Source organism: Lepidochelys olivacea, assembly GCF_965140295.1.
Source record: "Lepidochelys olivacea isolate rLepOli2 genome assembly, chromosome: 9".
NCBI lineage: Eukaryota > Metazoa > Chordata > Testudines > Cheloniidae > Lepidochelys > Lepidochelys olivacea.
This window is the reverse complement of record NC_140419.1, coordinates 22,713,029-22,726,055: the sequence shown is the minus strand read 5'-3', so window position 1 is coordinate 22,726,055 and position 13,027 is coordinate 22,713,029. Positions and strand designations below refer to the sequence as shown.

The 13,027-nt window shown below is 42.3% G+C and overlaps 1 long non-coding RNA gene across 1 annotated transcript in view; it reads right to left on the bottom strand.

The window, feature by feature from the left end:
* Positions 1–7,292: 7,292 nt before the first annotated feature.
* LOC311526659 overlaps positions 7,293–13,027 on the bottom strand; it is a 60,508-nt gene continuing 54,773 nt past the window's right edge. The window contains exons 5-6 of the long non-coding RNA XR_014713080.1: positions 8,425–8,555; positions 7,293–7,557 (exon numbers count right to left, since the gene is read on the bottom strand). This is a non-coding gene — a long non-coding RNA (uncharacterized lncRNA). The remainder of the gene's footprint in view (positions 7,558–8,424; positions 8,556–13,027) is intronic.

The following is a 13,027-nucleotide window of genomic DNA, read 5'->3' as shown; positions in this document are numbered from 1 at the left end:
GTTGAATCGTCACTTGGATCTCTGGGTTGATTAATTTGGGGTCCACTAAGGAAGCATGGATAGCTGACACTTGTGCTCCGGTGTCCCTCCACGCGGTGACCTTCTTCCCGCCCACACTCACAGTTTCCCTCCGCTCCAAGGGTATCTGGGAGGTATCTGGGCCTGTGGACCTCTGGTGTGATTCCGGTGCAATGAACTGTAATCTGTTGGGGTTCTTGGGGCAGTTGGCCTTTACATGCCCCAGCTCGTTACATTTAAAACATCGTCCAGCTGACGGGTCACCAGGGCGAGGTGGGTTGCTGGCGAACGGGGTGGTGGGACGATAAGGGGTCTGGAGGGTTCTTTGGGAGGTAGGTGGGGCTTTGGGCGGCCCCCGGTAATAGGGTGTGGTCTGGGGTGGTCCCTTCTGGTCTCCGCTCCAACTGCGACCAGTTTTCTTCTTCTCTGCCACCTCCACCCATCTGGCTCCAATCTCTCCTGCCTCGATTACAGTTTTGGGTTTCCCATCTAGGATGTATCTTTCTATTTCCTCAGGAACACCCTCTAAGAATTGTTCCATTTGCATTAGGAAGGGCAAATTTACTGGAGATTCAACACTTGCTCCTGATATCCAGGCATCCCAATGTTTCACAATGTGGTAGGCATGTCGGGTAAATGACATGTCTGGTTTCCACCTTAGGGCTCAGAACCTCCGACGAGACTGCTCGGGTGTTATCCCCATTCTGACTCTCGCCTTGGATTTAAACAGTTCATACTTGTTCATATGTTCTTTAGGCATTTCAGCTGCCACCTCAGCTAAGGGTCCACTGAGCTGCGGCCTCAGCTCTACCATGTATTGGTCAGTAGAGATGTTGTACCCAAGGCAGGCCCTTTCGAAGTTTTCTAAGAAGGCCTCAGTATCATCACCTGCCTTGTAGGTGGGGAACTTTCTGGGATGGGAAGTGGTACCTGGAGAAGGATTGCTAGGGTTTGTTGGTATATTCTGCTGGGCCTTTATCCTCTCCATCTCCTCCACATGCTTCCTTGCCTCCATTTCCCTCTTGTGGGCAGCCTCCTGTACCTCCTTCTCCAGCCGCATGAGTTCTATCTGTCTTTCATGTTCCCTTTGTTTTTCCTCAGCCTGAAATTTGGCTAATTCCAGCTGTAGTCGAGCCGAGGATTTGGCCATTCTAACCTCTCTGTTTTTAACTAACTTTACACCCGAGGTTTAGAAATAAACAAACAAAACTTGGCTGTAAAATTTTGCTGTGCTGGAATAGAATACCTATTCTCTGATAGTGATTGTCAGCCTACAGAAAAAGACAATTCCCTTGTCTCTGCTCTGGGCCCAAATTAAAGCAAAAAAACCTCCAACTACTTGGAAACCTGCTTACCCAGCCCAAAGAAAAAAAAAATTTCTTTTCAAACCTGTGCTCCTTGTAAAACAAAAAAAAAATCAAAATCCTAAAAAAAACCCTGCCACTTTTGTCTCCAGGCAAATGGGTAGAGCACACACCCCCTATTTACTTTTAGGAAGAAAAGAAAAAAAAAACCTCTGGGTTGGAAGACTGTGAATTTCCCTGCAGGAGTTAAGTACCCTGCCTCCAGGCAAAGAAAACCTGCAATTCACAAGATAATCCCCTTTTGTCTCTGCTTGGCCACAAAGCAGAGAGAAACCAAGCTGCTTTCAGTTTCAAAGCTGCCTTCTGGACTTCCTAAAAATTCCTTTTTAAAATCTGTATTTCTAGTTCAAAAAATCTCAACTGGATCTCAAAATGATTTCAGGTTAATCCCACCGCTGCCACCATGTCACGGTTCCTCCCCCACTCTGAACTCTAGGGTACAGATGTGGGGACCTGCATGAAAACCTCCTAAGCTTATCTTTACCAGCTTAGGTCAAAACTTCCCCAAGGTACAAAATATTACACCTTGGACTGGCCGCTACCACCACCAAACTAACACTGGTTACTGGGGAAGAGCTGTTTGGACGCGTCCTTCCCCCCAAAATACTTCCCAAAACCTTGCACCCCACTTCCTGGACAAGGTTTGGTAAAAAGCCTCACCAATTTGCCTAGGTGACTACAGACCCAGACCCTTGGATCTTAAGAATAATGAACAATCCTCCCAACACTTGCACCCCCCCTTTCCTGGGAAATGTTGGATAAAAAGCCTCACCAATTTGCATAGGTGACCACAGACCCAAACCCTTGGATCTGAGAACAATGAAAAAGCATTCAGTGTTTTACAAGAAGACTTTTAATAAAAAATAGAAGTAAATAGAAATAAAGAAATCCCCCCTGTAAAATCAGGATGGTAGATATCTTACAGGGTAATTAGATTCAAAAACATAGAGAACCCCTCTAGGCAAAACCTTAAGTTACAAAAAAGATACACAGACAGAAATAGTTATTCTATTCAGCACAATTCTTTTCTCAGCCATTTAAAGAAATCATAATCTAACACATACCTAGCTAGATTACTTACTAAAAGTTCTAAGACTCCATTCCTGTTCTGTCCCCGGCCAAGACGACTACAGACAGACACAGACCCTTTGTTTCTCTCCCTCCTCCCAGCTTTTGAAAGTATCTTGTCTCCTCATTGGTCATTTTGGTCAGGTGCCAGCGAGGTTACCTTTAGCTTCTTAACCCTTTACAGGTGAGAGGAGCTTTCCCCTGGCCAGGAGGGATTTCAAAGGGGTTTACCCTTCCCTTTATATTTATGACACATACGTATACACATGCATACATAGAGATAATAGTTATCTGCCCCGCCACACGTGCACTACTTAGTGCTTATCCTCCATGCTACACAAAACATGGTAACATTAACTTGAAAACAAAAAGATGAAAAGAGAACTCAGGTAAAACTTCGCCATCATCAACATAACACACATGTCTGCAAACCAATAATGTTTTAACAGCTGGGAACACCATAGCTTCTTCCCAGCAACAAATGTTTGTTTTTAAATGTCAGTTATGACTTTTCTTCATGTAGCTATTTCCAGTTCATATGTTACGTTATCCTCCCTCATTAACTCACAGGTTCTGATTCCTCACTGTGTTACTCCAGTTTTATATTGGTCTAACTCCATTGTTGTTCTTTGGGGACCTCTGTGTATTCACACCCTTGTGGGATATGGTGCCCCTGGTGTGGACCTGCCTTGAAAAGTGCATCCATTGGGGGGAGGGGGTGAACAAGAGATATTGCGCAAGGGGGGCATCAATGTCCTACTATTTAGAAGGCAGTTCACTTTCCAGATGCTTCCATTCCTTCTCTTTTGTCACAGAAGGAGCAGAAACACGACTGCACAGGCTTGAAAACTGGCAGAGTAAGAGGAATGCTAAAGTGGCATTGCCACACTGGAATCCCATGATGAAATCTGAACAGGACTTAACACTGACCCTGTTTGCACTAAATCTTGCAGGTTCCATTCTGTAGGGACCATCTCTACCCTACCACATTTGGGTGCAGGGAGGGAAGGCAAGGGCATCACAGTTCCTGAGGGAACCATGTTATCAAGGGATGTGAGATTTGGGCAACAGCAGGTAGGGACAGTCCGTATATTCCCTGAGATCCACAGGATATTCTTTATGGCCAGGGGATTACATACCCTGTGAGTGAAGGTTTCACACCTATTTTTTTTTCCCCAGAGGGGCTGATGAAGCAGGATCTAGCAGGAAGCAATTCTATCTAGCACTGATAGCTAGGCATAGCATACATGACTAAATCTGAATCTCCTCTCATGTATACAACCGAAACTTATCAATAAATCCACATCAAGTGTAGAAAATAATGTAAGCAATAAGAAAAAGCTATGAGTTCAGGCTGTGATTTTATTGGTAGGAATTTCCTGCTGGTGAAATATCATTTAGCCCTTCAGATAACAGGACAGAGATTTCAAATCTTCTAGTCATGAGTTGAACAGCAGGGATTGAAAGAGGCATTAGCCTCCTGTAGACAAGCTAATTGTTATATCTGATTTTAAATTAATAAGTGCCATTTATGTAAGAGAACAAACTTATAGGACTTGAGAGGCACGGGGAGCTTTATTATGTGGATGCAGTTACTATGGTGACAGTTTTATTCTCCAAGAGATAGAGGTTAGGTTTCTTGAGGGCTGAACCAGGATATTCTACTTCCATCCACATTCAGTGACTGGTTCAGCCCCTGTGCTCGGACTGGGGATATAACTAGATAAAGCCAAAACACCTGTCAAGATTTGATGGGCTAAATTTTGCTCTGTTACACAGATACAACTTAGTTTCATGGGCTGAAGAGCAGAACTTGGTGCTGTGAAAAGTAATCATCTTTCAAAGGAAAACTATATCTCACATGAGAGAAAAATATGTTAGCTTGGTTGGTTGTTTTTGTAATGAAGCCTGTACAAGCCTTTAAGCCATTGTAGCAGTTTTTCTGCTCTAAGAAATGATCTAAAAACAGTGCCATTGTATGTGTGATGGCTGTCAATCTATGAAAGTTAGTGGAACTGCTAACACCACCAGGAGTTCCTTGCACCTTTGTCATTGTTATGCCTGAACCAGTTAACCAAGACCAGGAACTTATGAAGTTGTGCCCTACAGAATTTACAAATGCTGCCGCACCCCTTTAAACCTGTTGTGTAAATGGCTAGGACCTGGTCTACACTACATGGTTAGGATGACGTAAGCTGCCTTATGTTGGCCTACCTTTGAAAGTGTCTTCATTTAAATTTGGCTCCCGACAACATAAGTGCCTCTCTATACAGATTGAGTAACACCACCTCCCCAAGCACCATAGAGTCATGGCCAATGTAATTAGGTTGACATAGTGTCAGTGTAGACACTGCATTGCTTAGTTGACTGGGATTGGCTTTCAGGAGCCATCCCACAATGTCCCAAACTGACAATATAATCAATATGAGCACTCCTGATGATGATACACACCGCTGGCACAAGGAGCCATGTGTGCATGCACACAAGCAATTTAATAACTGAGGTGGCTGTATGCCGACGTAAATTAGGTTGACCTAATTTTGTAGTGTAGACATGGCCTAGGAAATTGTAAGTAGTGGCTGTGGTCCAAGCACTTAGCCTTAAGTTTGTATAGGAGGATCACTGATGCATTAGTGCTGGTGAGCTTCTATCCAAGTGTGGCAATCTGCCTTCTAGGTGGCTAGCTGGCAAACACTGTGTGATAGATATGCACAGTGTTGGTAATCTGACTACAGAATATGTGGTTTGTCACTGGCTTTATTTAGGAAGGGTGAGAATAAACTCTACTAGAGAGTTCACAACACAGTTAACATGTTTTTTTTTTCTTATTACCCTAAGAAGCTGTCCCATTTTTCTCTATTACAGACTTACAAGCTTTGAGAGCATTACAAAAAAGTGAGATCCCAGGTTTTCCCAGACACATTCTGCATTGCCTTAAATATAACCAGACCTGAAGAAGAACTCTGTGTAAGCTCGAAAGCTTGTCTCTCTCACCAACAGAAACTGGTCCAATAAAAAATACTACCTTGTCTCTCTCAAATAAAACCCGTCAGAATCATGTATTCAAGCACTATCTCTTTTTCTAATCACCAACATGGTTACAGTGATATCAGCTATAGTGAAGGATGCACATTAAAGATGGTAACACTTTTAAATAAATCAGATAATACTAATTAATACACAAGTTATGGTACTTTTAAAGATGGAAGTCATGCAGGAAAAAAGATAAAATGAAAAAATCATGACATATTAATGATTTAAAATGTATGCTGGAACTGGGAGAACAGTAAGTATCATGAATAATTCAAATGAGACAGAATTTGCCTTGCAAGGTCGATGAATGTAAAAGGGGAAGGCTTTTGGAAAGAGCAGTTCCTATTCTTTCAGCATTGTTGCGAGATCTCCATCATCTGGAAGGTTAAGACAAGATCAAGCAACACAGAACACTGTCTAGTTGTTCTGAGAGAAGATTATATTGAAATCTATTGGCACCACATTTAGTTCGGTCGGAGCCTGTCAGCTGCTGAGAAGAGTTAAGCCTGAATGTTTGATGCCAAATGAATTAAAGTCTATTTTTGAACTCAACTTCCACATCCTGAAGGAATGGTTACTAAAGAGAAAAGAAACCAATGAACAATACCCTAGGCAATCGATACAAATTATTGGAATTCCTTACAAAATGGCTTGAAAGGGAAGTACTGTTTGTAGAAGATGAATGTGAGTACACCAAGAGAAAAATGCTCTCAACACATGGTCTGCTTTAATATTGGTTATTTTCTTTTTCTGAAACTGTTTAAGCACATCACAAGAAACACAGTCCAGGAGACCAATTATTTCAACAGTGCATGGATTACTGTAATTTTTAAGAGTGTGCATGTGTCTTTTTGTTTAAAAGGTGTTGGGAAGCCCAGGGTTTGAACTCTGCTGAATGTAATCTGTATGCAAGGGAATAAGTCTGAAAATCATGAATGTATTGCAGATCTAACTGTATTTCTAAATTCTCTTATTGTAGTTTAATATAATAATAGAATTTATTTGTTATAATTTCAGAATCATTTGGCCCAGCACAAATCATATCCTATGTTGCTTTTCGGTAGCTTGCAAAGATGTTAGAGGGAAACAGCAGAATTATATAGTGTTGCTCGCAATCAATATGCGTTGCAACTTTCAAGCTGAGATTCAGCAGCCTGCAGCATCAATGTTTGTAAGTGCAACTGCTAATTATGTTAAGCAAGACAGTGTTAGAATAGGAAGATCTAAAAATTAGATACAATTTGTGCAAACTCATTAGATAAAACAAAATGGACAGACTGTATTTTGGGGTGAATCCTAATGAATTCTAAAAGAACATATTTAAATTTACTGGATTTATTTTATCTATTTTTCATACATGGTTTTTCTAAATAAGATTTCAAAAGCTCAATAGAGACCTTTTGGGCTTGATTTCCAGGCTGACCTTAAACTGGCTTTTCTTTCTTGCACCTACAATTTTGCAAGGGGAAAGACTCCTGGGTGCAGTTATCACCTGTTATTAGTTGTGAGTGCAAATTCTGTTGTTTAGATCTCCAACTGCCTCATCATAGCCTCATTTCAGTCAGTCAGACATATAAATGAATTAAATTGTTCCTGCATGTACAAAATTCCAACTACAATTTGTAGGGGGGAAAGGAAAACCATGTTTTAAAAATCTGTTCCTTTATGCTTGCTTGTACTAATATGGTTCATGGTTTACGTGGCACAAAGATTCACTGATGGTGTCATATTCTGATAATGAAATAACTGATTGCCACAGTTATAACTGTTATGCAGAGATTAGTTTAATGTAAAGTAGATCCCATGATCAGTAAAAATGCTGCTTTTCACCTGTTGTTGATCAAGATACAACTCTGCATGTGCATTCTGCAACAGGTAAACATAAACCAAATGCAAAAGTCCAGATGGAAAATTCAGGATCTTACTCTGAAAGATTTCCTCCTCCATCGCATGGGGGTATTCTGGTTTCTGTTCATTTTCTGATGACTGGGAAGTGGTGTTGGCTACATTTTTCTGTTGCAGTTTAAGGACAGCTCCAGACTCCTCTGTAGTTAAGAACTGGAAAGTCAGTATTCTGCCATGACAAAAAGAATATGTACATCAAGCACTACTACCTCCTACCTGACGGGAAGGGGTAGAGGTGAGTGGTGTGTGCATGTGTACTGTAGTATGTATATACTACTCAAAAAATAATCTATGTTAAAAGAGCATTATTAAGGTTGCAAAGTCAAGCACTCAAGGAGTTAGGAAGTGCCAGAACTAAGGTTGCCTGGGCAAACTTAATTCAGCCCCCTTGTGCATATGATTATGATACAGTCTCTTTAATTACATAATCACATATTACTATTTCCTGACTTATTCAGGGCACAGAATGCATGGTGCTGACTTAATGAGCAGGTATTAAATATTTTGTTTCTCATTATTCAATATATGGCCCCAGGCCTTACTTAGTGCTTACTATTCAAACCCTGCTTGGAATACAGAATTAAGTTCTTCATGGGCTCTTGGGTGGTGCTCATCATTCTAGTATCAGAATGCTTCACAAACATTAATTTATTTTTACAAGACTCGTGTGAGATGAGGAATTGGTATTATCCTCATTTTACAGACAGTGATTTGAGGCACAGAGAGATTAAGACCCAGGCGTATCTACAAATTTTAGATGCCCAGTTTGAGATGCCTAGGGTCTGATTTTTCAGAGTATTTAGGATTATATAGCACTGTATATATTGAAGGACAGCTTCCATTGACTTCAGTTGCACTGGTTACATAGATTTGCACTTCTGCAAATCAGATCCCAGACCTATTGGACTACTGGAAGGTGCTCAGATACTACAATGATAACCACCATATAAGAACTTACATAGAATAGAACAGAATAAATTTGGGCACCTAGAAAATGAAGTGACCACCTGTAAAAAGAATGGTTTACGTGACTTGCCCAGAATCATGTAGCGGCAGAGGCAGGGATAGAATCCTGTTCTTCAGGGCAGCATTAAACTGTCTTAGCCATGAAACCGTCCTTTCTCTTTCTGCTGTTTCTTGCCTCATTCACTACACATCTTCCAACATCTGCAACAAATGAAATGGGGTTCTTCGAACAAGTCTCATTCACTATACCACCCTGTTTCATCCCCAGAGCCGGTCCATTCTGTGCACTGAAGGAGGCAGGGTCCTGTGGAAAAAGTAGCATCTGATCATGTAATTAAAGACTATAACACATACACACAAAGGGAGCAAACTCATGTCGCAAAGGCCACCTTAACGCTAGCATTTCCTAACTTTTGAGTACTTCACTTTGAAACCTTAATAATGTTCTTTAACAAAGAATTGAAGAAACAGAAATTCCATCATGTGGCATCATATTGAGATCCATCTGGGTCATCAGCCGGGCTGAACCTTAGCTCTACCTCACAGACCTCTGCCACTTGAGCTAATGGAGTAACTGATAGCAGTAGTAGGATGTCATCCTCTCCATGGACTGGTACTAACGGGGAATGAGACCCACATTTTACTAGTGTATTTCACAGGTATTTGCTGACAGCAGAAGAATGGTGACACTCAGGAAATTTGGGTTCCATTCCAGACTCTGCAGGGAGTGTACACTAATGAGCACAGATTCTTCTGTCCATTCCCCCCAAAGTTGACCTCTTATGTTCCCTCCAACCTTTCCCTATCGTGGTCCTATATCTTCCTTACATCTGGCCTTTCATTCCAGGCCTATTCATCTCACTTAGCCAGTCGCAGTCTCCATTCCTCAGGCTTCTCATCCTAATCTCTTTATCCAATCATTCTGAGTTCTCTCCCCATACCGTCCCTGTCAGATGTCTCCCTTCCCTCCACATTCCTCCCAATCCCACTGGTTCCCAGTCTCTGTCCCCCAGCTCCTAATTTCCTTACTCAACCAGTCCCAATCCCCTCCCAGGCTCCCTCATCACCTTATCCTTCTGCCTTCCCCCTGCCCCCAAATCTAGCTCTTGTCTTCTCAGCATTTGAATCAGGCAGTTTCCTCATTCAGGCTGCCTAGGCATCAGCAGAGGGGTCCTGGAAAGCATAGGAGAGACAGCCTTTCTGCTCTCAGTTCTAATGCCTAGCCCTGTACCAGCCCAAAAGAGCAATTGCAGGAGAAGTCCTGCTCAGCCCTGGACTGGATCATGCTCAGTATAGACAGAATCTTTAAAGAATTTAGATGCAAAGCTCTAGCAAGTCTCCACTGAGCATGTGCAAACTGAAATTTTTAAACACTTATAACTTGGCCAAATTTGGGGGGATTTTCACAGGGATGGTGAAATGTACATCCCTGACATAAAGGCCCCAACCTGGCAAATTTGAAGTGCTTGCTCCAAAGCATGGGGGTACTAGAGCTTCTCGAAGGAAGAAAAAAGCCCTGAGGTAGTTTCCTTAATCCAAATAGTTAAAATCTGGCAAAGTTATAAGCAATTGAAAATAGAATCTTATAATGGGAAGTGTTGAGCAACCTTAATAATAAGGAAAAAGAAAAGGAGTACTTGTGGCACCTTAGAGACTAACCAATTTATTTGAGCATAAGCTTTCGTGAGCTACAGCTCACTTCATCGGATGCATAAAGTGGAAAGTACAGTGAGGAGATTTTATATACACACAGACCATGAAAAAATATACATTGTAAGGACAGTGATCACTTAAGATGAGCTATTACCAGCAGGAGAGTGGGGCGGGGGGGAGAGAAAACCTTTGAAGTGATAATCAAGGTGGGCCATTTCCAGCACATTTCCAGAGTTAACAAGAACATCTGAGGAACAGTGTGGGGGAGGGAGGAATAAACAAGGGGAAATAGTTTCACTTAGTATAATGACTCAATCACTCCCAGTCTCTATTCAAGCCTAAGTTAATTGTATCCAATTTGCAAATTAATTCCAATTCAGCAGTCTCTCGTTGGAGTCTGTTTTCTAAGTTTTTTTGTTGAAGGATAGTCACTTTGAGGTCAGAAATCGAGTGACCACAGAGATTGAAGTGTTCTCCGACTGGTTTATGAATGTTACAATTCTTGACTTCTGATTTGTGTCCATTTATTCTTTTACGTAGAGACTGTCCAGTTTGCCCAATGTACATGGCAGAGAGGCATTGCTGGCACATGATGGCATATATCACATTGGTAGATGTGCAGGTGAATGAGCCTCTGATAGTGTGGCTGATGTGATTAGGCCCTATGATGGTGTCCTGTGAATAGATATATGGGCACAGTTGGCAACGGGCTTTGTTGCAAGGATAGGTTCCTGGGTTAGTGGTACTGTTGTGTGGTGTGTGGTTGCTGGTGAGTATTTGCTTCAGGTTGGGGGGCTGTCTGTAGGCAAGGACTGGCCTGTTCTCCCAAGATTTGTGAGAGTGATGGGTCGTCCTTCAGGATAGGTTGTAGATCCTTGATAATGAGTTGGAGAGGTTTTAGTTGGGGGCTGAAGGTGACGGCTAGTGGCATTCTGTTATTTTCTTTGTTGGGCCTGTCCTGTAGTAGGTGACTTCTGGGTACTCTTCTGGCTCTGTCAATCTGTTTCTTCACTTCAGCAGTGGGTATTGTAGTTTTAAGAATGCTTGATAGAGATCTTGTAGGTGTTTGTCTCTGTCTGAGGGGTTGGAGCAAATGCGGTTGTATCATAGAGCTTGGCTGTAGACAATGGATCATGTGGTGTGGTCTGGATGAAAGCTGGAGGCATGTAGGTAGTAATAGCGGTCAGTAGGTTTCCGGTATAGGGTGTTGTTTATGTGACCATCGTTTATTAGCACCGTAGTGTCCAGGAAGTGGATCTCTTGTGTGGGCTGGTCTAGGCTGAGGTTGATGGTGAGATGGAAATTGTTGAAATCATGGTGGAATTCCTCAAGGGCTTCTTTTCCATGGGTCCAGATGATGAAGATGTCATCAATATGGCGCAAGTAGAGTAGGGGCATTAGGAGACGAGAGCCGAGGAAGCGAGTTCTAAGTCAGCCATAAAAATGTTGGCATACTGTGGGGCCATGCGGGTACCCATAGCAGTGCTGCTGATTTGAAGGTATACATTGTCCCCAGATGTGAAATAGTTATGGGTGAGGACAAAGTCACAAAGTTCAGCCACCAGGTTTGCCGTGACACTATCGGGGATAGTGTTCCTGATGGCTTGTAGTCCATCTTTGTGTGGAATGTTGGTGTAGAGGGCTTCTACATCCATAGTGGCCAGGATGGTGTTTTCAGGAAGATCACCGATAGACTGTAGTTTCCTACGGAAGTCAATGGTGTCTCGAAGATAGCTGGGAGTGATGGTAGCGTGGGGCCTGAGGAGGGAGTCTACATAGCCAGACAATCCTGCTGTCAGGGTGCCAATGCCTGAGATGATGGGGCGTCCAGGATTTCCAGGTTTATGGATCTTGGGTAGCAGATGGAATACCCCAGGTCAGAGTTCCAGGGGTGTATTTGTGTGGATTTGTTCCTGTGCTTTTTCAGGGAGTTTCTTGAGCAAATGGTGTAGTTTCATTTGGTAACCCTCAGTGGGATCAGAGGGTAATGGCTTGTAGAAAGTGGTGTTGGAGAGCTGCCGAGCAGCCTCTGGTTCATATTCCAACCTATTCATGATGACAACAGCACCTCCTTTGTCAGCCGTTTTGCTTATGATGTCACAGTTGTTTCTGAGGCTGTTGATGGCATTGTGTTCTGCATGGCTGAGGTTATGGGGCAAGCGATGCTGCTTTTCCACAATTTCAGCCCGTGCATGTCGGTGGAAGCACTCTATGTAGAAGTCCAGTCTGCTGTTTCGACCTTCAGGAGGAGTCCACCTAGAATCCTTCTTTTTGTAGTGTTGGTAGGAAGGTCTCTGTGGATTAGTATGTTGTTCAGAGGGACAATAATAAGGGACTCTACTAGCCCCACTTACAATAATGGAGTGTATAACCTTCTAGCATTAGAAAACTCTGTAAACAAGAATCCTATGTAAAACCTGATCATCTTTTGTCAACCAGATAATCTTTTGTTTTTTGTAAGAGACCTATGAAAATACAAGTACAAATAGAGAGACCTTAGGAGCATGACTGAAAGCAATATGGGAGAAAGCCAATGATGGTACGCAACAACTGGAGAAAAGCCATCCATTCACATGACCTCACTCACACAAGAAAAATGTTGCAGGAAGGAACGATGGTGCTGTGATTCACTTAATAATACTGTTGACAGAATCACGTTTGAGGGAAGAGATCCTCTCCTTCTTAGCCAGAATTATACTTAGGGCTTCTGATTTTAGTTTTTAACCAATAAAACACCCCCGATTTAAAAACAAGAACAACCCGTGTTTATCCAATAAACTCTGGAAAAACATCCGAAATGGTTACTCAGTTCACATTGACTTCACCCCTTTCCCAGTGCAGTTTGTTTATAGAGATGACGTCCCTGCTCCCTGGCTTGTACGTAAGGGCTTATCTTCATGGAGTGTAATGTAGACTATAGGGATGTGAGTTCTAAAGCACAGTAAGCATTAACTGGTCCATGTGGACCCTTTTGGTATGCACTAAAGGTACGCTAGAGTGCTTTAATGTAATGTTGTTTG